Consider the following 10,075-nt stretch of genomic DNA (forward strand, 5'->3'; position numbering starts at 1 on the left):
TTTCGCTAATATAAATATTATAATTATAAAGGTTTTAAAGATTGTAATTTATAAAAGTCTCCTCTTACCTTTGTGTATTTTACCCTTTATCAAGGTAATCCAATTGAGATCCCCATGAATCTTAGTGCATCTACATAATTTTCCGAAAAAAAAAAAGGGGGCTTTGCTGGGCTTTTTAACGGGCTTTTTTACTCAATTCAAAAATAATTTTATAGCGGTATTCTTAAAAATGACACTATTTATGGCTTATCTTTTTCATTAAGAGTGTAAAACTCTAGTTGAGCCTACAAGATACTCTTATATGATTCGCATATCACATAAAATTACCCTAATTTAATATATAAATTAAATAATTAAGTATTTCCCAGATTTTGTTCTTGTACAGTATTAAGAAAGCTTTAAAAAATCCGGTGCTTTATATACGTTAATATTGTCTATATTTGAAAATGATTAATATCTTTTCAACATGAAATTAATAATAATGGACACTGCTATTCTAAAAAAAGCAAAGGTAATCGATTTTGTTTGGTCCCTAGTCAATTCTTTAACCATTATAGATTTTAGACTTTATCAAATCTAAATTAATTATTATAGATAAAGTTAATTATTATAGATAAAGATATTTCATTCTACGAATTTGTTTGATTGAGAGCATTTGGAAATAATTCAGAGATTTAGTGCAAAACTTTCGAAGTTTTCTCAAATATTAAAAAAGTGTATGCATATATATATATTTATTTATTTAATACATGCATATATATATTACATTATCTATATATTATAATCTGAATCAAAAATACTAATTTAAATACGACAACCTTTTTGTTTGTGCACGCATGTATGTGTGTATAATTCTTAGTTTTCTTATGTGTACAAACATTTCCACACTAAATTATTGTTTGCACATCAGATTATTTTGGAGAAAAACTGAAATTAATTTTTAAGTTAAATGAATTACATTTTTGGTGATTTGATGCCTTCTTAAATGACATAAGAAAAAAAAATTAATCAATTTTCTTCAAAAGATGCCAATTTTTTTATAAGAATTAAGATTTAAAATGTGAAAGCATTAGAAATGTATTATTTCAAATGAAATTTCATATAGATACTTTCCCCTCTGTTTTTCGAAGTATGTTAAATATAAAACAACAAGTTCAAAATGCCTATTGATTAAAATAGGAGCATGGGTAAAAAGTTTACGGAAAATCGGCAGATGTTTTGTGCTTGTAAGGTTCGTCCTTTATTCACCCTCTTCCTGAGTTTACTCGCCCCTTTACCAACTTTTATGACCCGACTTCTGAGAAAAAACACTATCTGAAAAAGAGAATTAATATCTTTCATTTGAATAGGCAATTACTAAACACATGTGGAGATTTGAATAAGTTTTTTCTTCACCACTCTTCTTGTTTAGCGAATGGTAGTCGTCTGGGGTGCTGCCTAATAGGAGGATGCTCTCCTGTATCAATTCGATGTTTTACTAGTTGAGTCCTTCCAAAATCCTCAGATGTTCGAGAAAATAAGTCCTGGAATTCTTTTATCAACTCTCTAGCAGCACACCTCTGTTTTTCATCTAAATCTGTATCCTGTAGCAAATTTTGGACTAGATCGTCTGAAGAAAAGTCCTGACTATGGCACTTCCGGTCTATACAAGTGACAGGAGTGCAAGTTGCTAGCACCTCTCCTTTCTGTATAATCTTTGTCTTATCACTGATGTTAGCCACTCTCACTGGGATGACTGACTTTGAGAGGTCCACTACTGACGAAGCTACCAACACTCCTGCTCTGGCACGGTCTGTGTCAGGATAATCCATTACACCAAATCGGAATTTTCGTTTATCTGCTACCAAACCGGGTATTACACATTCAGTCCTAGGCGATAAGGAGATGTCAGTTTTAGCTATTATTTTCTGGCTGGATTCCAGTTCAGCGTGTAGTCCAAAAAGAGTGATGTCTTCAAATGTTGAATTCATTCTACTATTTCCAAAGTCCAGTTTAAAGTCGTATTTCCGCAGAAAATCTATTCCGATAATGCAAGAGTCGGTAATTTCTGCTACAAATGCCGTATAGTGGTAGTTTATATTTCCAAAGCGTATAGCGAGGATGACTTTCCCATGAACATAAATCTTATCTCCCGTCACTGTCTGTAAAGTAATGCAGGGCGGCGTCCAGATTATATTAAATTTTAATTTTCGTGCCAGATCTTCTCTTATTATGGTCACATTGGCTCCAGTGTCGACACCCATATTGCATGAGATGTCACCAATTTGTCCTATCACGTAAAGTCCATTGTCACCGCCACTTATGGATGAAATATGAAATACTTTGAAATGGGGCTGTTGACTATCTGGACACCTCCGCCCCGCGAGATGGCCACATATTAGTTTGCCTGATGTGGTCGAGAATTATTTCCACCACTTCTAGAAACCCGGCAGTTCCTACGGACGTGTCCGGCTGTACCACAAGTACTGCTGAGACTGCAAGTTCTATGCTGGGAAGCAACATTACAGATTCGTAACAATATTAAAAATATGAATAATTTTATCTCATATTTATTAACAAAGAAAAAACGTTCGGCTTTGATTGAACTATGAAAATAATTTGCCTTTCATTACAACGGTAGAGATATTGTTGAAAAACAATATTTAAAAGTTCGTTGAAATGAAGAAGAAAGTTCATAATTAATATTTCATCATTAAAAAGGTGTATATAAATATACTTATATTTGAAAGATGCACTTTTTCCGCTATTTTTAAGTAATAAAATTTTAAATATTGCACTTCAAAACTGTACACATTTTCACTCTCCAACGCATATTGATGCACCTCTGCAGGAATACACACACACTTTCTCTTTTATTAGAAAAGAAGTGGTATATAGTAAAAAATTTATACATATATTATATATAGAGTCATTGTAGCGAAATGTTATTTCGAACCACAATAGCATAAAAACATTTATTATGCAAATTTTGAATCAAAATATTTTGATTATTTTCAACCGTTGAAGATGTTTTCTTTCAAATAAAAATATATTATACAATATAAAAATAAATAGTAAATAAATTTATATTTTATTTAATAAGTTATTTAAAAAATAACGATTTAATAAAAAACCTTTTTTAATAAATAACTTTAAAAATCTTAATAAATAACTATATTTTAATAATAATAAAAATTTCATTTCCATCAGATTCAATTTCAAATAAAAAAATATCAGGTAAATTTCTGAAAGAGTATTAAAAAAAAAGGAAACGAGTAAAGTTTCAGAATGAGTAAAAGAAACAAAACAGTTTGATTCAAAGTTTTAGCGGAATAAAATGAAAAACAATATAGAGTAATAGGAAATGAAAAAGATCAGAATAAATCGCCACAAATATGCTCATTTGCCAAATCTTATAACCCCTATTACAGCTATGTACAGTAGGGTGGAACGAAAAAAATCAACTTTTGATTTTTAATTTGCAATAGCGCAGAAAAGTTGCGTTTTGGTATCAATAAGATAAATTAAAAATATAAAAATATTGGAGTACGTTTTGAGGTGCCGCAAGGATGTTGAATAAAAACACACTTTTTGGAACTTTTTCAAAGATTATTGCATGTCTCGATTATGAAATAAAAAGTTTTAAATTGGCGTTATAATATGAATAGAAATATAAAAACAGCTTTACTATTGTATTGGTATGACATCCAGGACTCTGAATCATCGTCGGAGCGGTTATTATTGAGGGGAGGGGTAGATTTGCCTGAGTGTGATGACAAGCTAAGAGCTGGTGTCTGGTCAGCAAATTTGTCGAGTTCATTTGAGTTGGCATTTCCGCTCCATCTATTGTGAAAATGATTAATGTAAGGGATTTATTAGTCTGTGCGCTTTGTTGTGAATAAAAACGGCTAAGACAAAATAGGGTCAATTTATGTAACGTAAAAGTCATATGTCATGAACTTATACGCATGGCATTTAAGTTTCATCCGCAACGCTTTCGCTGATTAGTCTGCCATTAACGTTCTCCGCCAACTATGAAGCGGATTTTTTGTTTACATTTGAAGTTATAATTTTGAGTCAATTTCTTTCCTCTTATTATGTGTTAAAAGATGAAATACTGGTGTCTGATGGATGCTTTAATGCGAAACACAAGAGTGATTATCATGATAAAATGTTTTCTGATTTTCCTTTCAACAATCCTGACTTGGGTTGTTAGCTTTGGTATAGAAGGTATCAAGACTTCGAAGTCGGTGATATGCTCCTATCATTTTGAAGAATTCATTCAGTGTGTGTCCATTTACTAAATATAGCTGTTCCAGTAATTTTTTAGAAAAACTCTTCGAAGAAAAAGTAATCGGTAAGCGATTTGCCGTCAAAAACAATCAAACAAAATCGTGAGTGCATTTCTAATTAACTTTATTCACATTTGAGGAAATTTCTGATATTTTTGAATATGCTTAGAAGGTTTTAAAATGTTTACATGAATATTACATTACATTTTCCCTACAAAATCTTATCTAAATTTAATGGGGTCAATTCACGGTCACGTGTCAGGTACCAAACAAACCGTTTCTGTTCAATTTTCAACCGTTCTGCGCATGTCGGGATGTCTGCCGATAACGTTGATGAAACCATTGTTTAGTAAATGTTACGCTAGCCGATCAATTATTAAAAACTTCTGATTTTTTTAAAGATATTATTTTGAATTATTTTCTCCAAATTTTCGTAGCTATATAGTTTTATTTTTTATATTAAATTTTTGATTAGTATTTTCAATGGAATTATTGTTTTTGCATAATTAATTAACGTCGCTTTTTAATTCGTTTGGTGCTGCTTTATTCTTTCCTTTCCCATATCCTCCCTCCTTTTTTTTTTATCCAAAGGATACATTTTGACAAATGACTATGGCTGTGTTTTTGAAAAATTACATATGTTTTTTTTTTTTACATATTATTTAAATATTATTGAATGTTGAATTTTATAAATATAGTTCTTTTTAAAAATAAATTATTACTCTTAGATAAGTTAATATTTTAAAGCTTACTAATAAAACTATTACATTTTTTTTCTTATGTAATGATTTTTATTAATATTGAGACTTTTATGTTTTCAGTTTTCTCAGAGGAAAGAACATGAAATTCAAAGTAGTATATATTGAATAAATTATGTTTACAATTTCAAATTATGAAATACAAAAGGTATAGATACCTTTTTTTAAATCTATGCAACTTATGAATCAGTTATTTCCTTTTAATTTGTAGAGATCATTAAAGGAAAACAAACAAAATCACAGTTTCATATTTTTTATTTACACATTACAAATATATATATATATATATATATATATATATGATAATTATTTGATAAAATGTGATCAAATGGATGTTTCATTGTACTCACTAATTCAAAAAACTAAAAAACTACTTATCAACATTTTTTTTTCTAGACACTTAGAAAAAAATATAAACACAGTATGACAAGAATGTCAATGTAAATGATGAAATCAATTTTATTCAACAGAAACATTCTAAATACTAAACAACAGTTTTTTTTATCACGAATAAAAACATTATGTTGAACAATATACTTTTAAAGCAGAACATTTATGATTTTTTTTTTAAATGTTAAAGTTACATTGATAAAAATTACATTGAATGAATATCATAAAATAAAACATACAATACAATAAATTTAATAAACAAGAATAAGGTCATGATATATATATATAGAGAGAGAGAGAGAGAGAAGTTCAATAGGATATAAAGATGAGTTAAAAGAAACACGTTTATGCTTTTACAGAATTTTATAATTCAAAATTGATATGTAAAAAAATAGAAGGAAAAAAAAGTGAAACATGCATGTAGCAATGAAGTTGGGAATAAAAATTATATAATAAATGCTGATATGGAAATTGATTTTCAATGAAAAGACCTGTATTTATTAAAACAGAAATCTCTGAGGTGCACAATGGTATAACATGATATTATGATAAAAGTCAATTTAAGTTTAAATACAATAAACTATTGACATTTCATTTTTAACAATAGAAAAGTTTTTTGATATAAATTCACTTTGAATCCATCACAAATCTGCAAATGTAATTAGAAAACTAGAAATAATGCTTTCTGGAGCCATCCATTTTGCTCTTTTGTTATTAGACATGATTACCCAGCAATAACTGAATAACATGAATTACTAAAAGATAAAGAAAACTTTAAGGATCAGAATAAAAAAGTAAAACCTCATTATGCATTTTATTATAATGCCAAAAACTAAAAATCAAAGTTACGTTTTTATAAGAAAACAAATACTTTAAAAGATATGATAGTAGTAATGCCTTCAGGAGCCATCAGCTTCATTTCACCATTATACTGTGGTAGCATATCTGACAAGGAACTTTTTGTTAAAAGCAATCTGATGGATGTATTAGAACCGAATGATGTTGTAATGACAGATAAAGGCTTCCAAATTGAACAAGAACTACAAAAAATAGGATATAAATTGAAATGTCCTAAATTTTTAAAGGACTGTATTCAGTTTAATATTACTGAAAGAATCGAGATCTTCAAGATATCTAATGTAAGGGTAACAGTAGAAAGAGCTATTTCAAGAATTAAAATTTACAAATATTTTGCAGGGGCTCTCCCTTATACATGTTTATACAATGTCAATTCTGCATTTTTTATTACTTGCATGTTGTGTAACTTTCAAAAACCATTAATTATCGTCAAATAATTTTCGCATTTGATTTTTAGTTTATGGCATTATAATAAAATGCATTATGAGGTTTTACTTTTTTATTATGAACCTTAAATTGTTCTTTATCTTTTAGGAATTCATGTTATTTAGTTATTGTTGGGTAATCATGTCTAATAACAAAAGAGCAAAACGGATGGCTCCAGAAAGCATTATTACTAGTTTTCTAATTACATTTGCAGATTTGTGATGGATTCAAAGTGAATTTATGTCAAACAACTTTTCTATTGTGAAAAATGAAATGTCATTAGTTTTTTGTATTTAAATTGAAATTGATTGATATAATATCATGCTATACCATTGTGCACCTCAGTGATTTCTGTATCAATAAATACAGGTCTTTTCATTGAAAGTTAATTTCCATATCAGCATTTATTATATAATTTTTATTTCCAACTTCATTGCTACATGGATGTTTCACTCTTTTCTTTTTCTATTTCTTTAATATGTCAATTTTGAATTATAAAATTCTGTGAAAGCATAAAAGTGTTTCTTCCAACTCCTCTTTATATCCTACTAGCCGCCTTTGGCTACCAGCCGGTTCTTCAATCTTAATGTTCGTTTAAATTTTAATAATTAAATATTTTACGCAATTCCTACTTTAATAGATTTTTCATCAAAATATTTTAAAACTTCAAATTTTGATTCATATAATTCACTCATAATATTTTAAAGGCCTTCAGTCATAACGTAATATATTTCTCTCTAATTTTCTGTTAGCTCCAGTAGAATTTATGCTTCAAATTAAAGTGGAAAAGATTAATCTGCAATTAATATAATAATATTTTTTACTGAAGCAAGGCATTTTTTTATAATATGATTACTGAAAACAGAGTCACTGAGCGTTTAAACTTTATGGGCACTAAAGAATATATATCTTAATTTATGTAATATCTCAAGAATTTGTCAACAAAATTTTCTCAGATTCATCATGAGCAGATCGATTAATTAATAATGTTTAATTTTAAATGCATCAAACACTAAGAAAATTGGAAAGAGTGAAGTCACCGCTCCACTTCATGGGAGTGACCTTGACTTTCCGACATTCGCATTTGAGTATACGCTATTCCATAAAGATCATTTTTAATTGTTTGTGACATGACTTTGATTGCATATATTCTGTTTACTGCTGGTGCCATCTATTGGTAGAATATAGAACTAAAGTAAACATTTTAAAGAAATGACATATTTCAACAGTCCTGACTTGGGATTTTAGCTTTGAAATTGAAGATTTTGAGCTTTCTTCGAAGACGGTGATATGCTCCGATTATTTTGAAAAATTCATTCAGTGTGTGCCCATTTATTAAATATAAAAAACTGAAATCCAGAGCTGTTCCAGTAATTGTTTAGAAAAACCCTTCGAAAGAAAAGAAATCGATAAGTGATTTTTCATCAAAAACAAATGAGGACAATCAAACAAATCGTGAGGGCATCTCTAATTTATTTTATTGACATTTGATGAAATTTCTGATAATTTTGACTATGCTTAAAAAGTTTTAGAATGTTTACATGAAAATTAAATTACACTTTTCCTGCAAAATCTTATCTAAATTTAATTGATGTAAGTAAACAAACTGCTATTGCAAAAAGTATCACCAATAAGTTAAAATTAACAACCGCAATAATGCTGAATAAATTTCGTAAATATTTATTTAATAAGTGAATCCTTTACTAACTACTGAAAATCCAACTTTCGTATTGACTGTTATCAGCATTTATATTTGATGTATTATATATATATATTATTATATTTGATATATATATATATATATATATATATATATATATATATATATATATATATATATATATATATATATATATATATATATATGTAAGCATTATTTTATGTAAAGCAGAATGTAGTTTTGAAGACAGTGAAGAAACTTTCAATTTCGTGACGTCGTTTTATTTCATTTTGAAGAAGCAGGCATATGTACAAGCGGTGAGCACACACACAACACAGAACGACACAGAGAGGAATGAGGAAAAAGCACTAGAACATTTTATCCCTAGTCTTATATAACTAGAGAAATTGATAGGGAAAATACTTCTTCATTGTGCTAATATATAATGAGATTTCGATAGAGATTTCCGCTACACGCGCGGACAAGACAGGGGAAACACAGGGAGAGTTTAAAAAAGAATTTGTCTCATCAGCGGTATTTGTCCCTTCACGTGGAGTGTGTGAAAGTTAGGCTTTTAGCCGATTCAGCAATTTTACAAAGCTACTCTTGAATGAATGAAGTAGAGAAAGTGGAATTGGATTACGAAATAAGAGAATATTTTTAGAATGAAGTTACTATGGGCAAAATTAAGATAAAATCTTGGAAATTAATTAAATTGAAATTAAGAGTTTAAAATATCATTACATATACATGTTTTGAAAATACATATCATTTAGCTAAGTATATAAATGCAAGAGAATTAATTACTAAGCTAAATTATATGAATTCTGATTTCAGTGGAGTGTACTCTGCTTCTTCCAAGACTTTTACTTGTTCTGAAATAATTTCAACAGATTTGCAAAATGAATTGCAAGAACTTCATGATTCTGTAAGAAAGAAAGAGAGATTTATTCCAGAGAATATTATTGATGGTATTAAAATGGGGGCATTGACAGGTTTCACTAAAGAAAGGTTTTCCTCTCTATATATTCTTCTTTGAATTCTGAAGCAGATCTTCAAAAACTGAATTTGTCGAAGTGTCCAGTTGATTTATATGTTCTGTTCCTTGTTAAATTCAGGACTGGAATTTCAAAAGAGTTTTTATCTATTTTGTTTGAAATTTGAGATTCTACTGTTTCAATGCATTTTAATTTTGTAAGGACAGTTTTTTTTTTTAAATGAAAAGTTGAAATTGTTACCTGTATTTCCTCCAAAGTCATTAGTCTTTGAACCATGACAAAATAGTTTGGTTCTGAAAATAAAGAATCCAGAGTCATTATTGACTGCACTGAATTTTCTTTATAGAAACCTAACAATCCAGTTGAACAGCAAATAACTTTGAGTTTTTATTAAATATATATATATATTTTAAAAGATATGATAATACCTTCAGGAGCCACCAGCTTCATTTTACCATTATACTGTGGTAGCATATCTGACAAAGAACTTTTTATTAAAAGTCATCTGATACATGTATCAGAACCGAATGATTTTTGTGATGGCAGAGAAAAGTTTCTTCCAACTCTTTATATGCTAATCTTGTTTATTAAATTTACTTCACTGTATCTTTTAGTTTTATTTTATGATATTCATTCAATGTAACTTTAGCATTTTAAAATGCATTTTAGAAATGTTCTGCTTTAAAAGTATATTGCTCAACAGTATGTTTATAT

Source organism: Argiope bruennichi, chromosome X1, assembly GCF_947563725.1.
Source record: "Argiope bruennichi chromosome X1, qqArgBrue1.1, whole genome shotgun sequence".
Taxonomy (NCBI): Eukaryota; Metazoa; Arthropoda; class Arachnida; order Araneae; family Araneidae; genus Argiope; species Argiope bruennichi.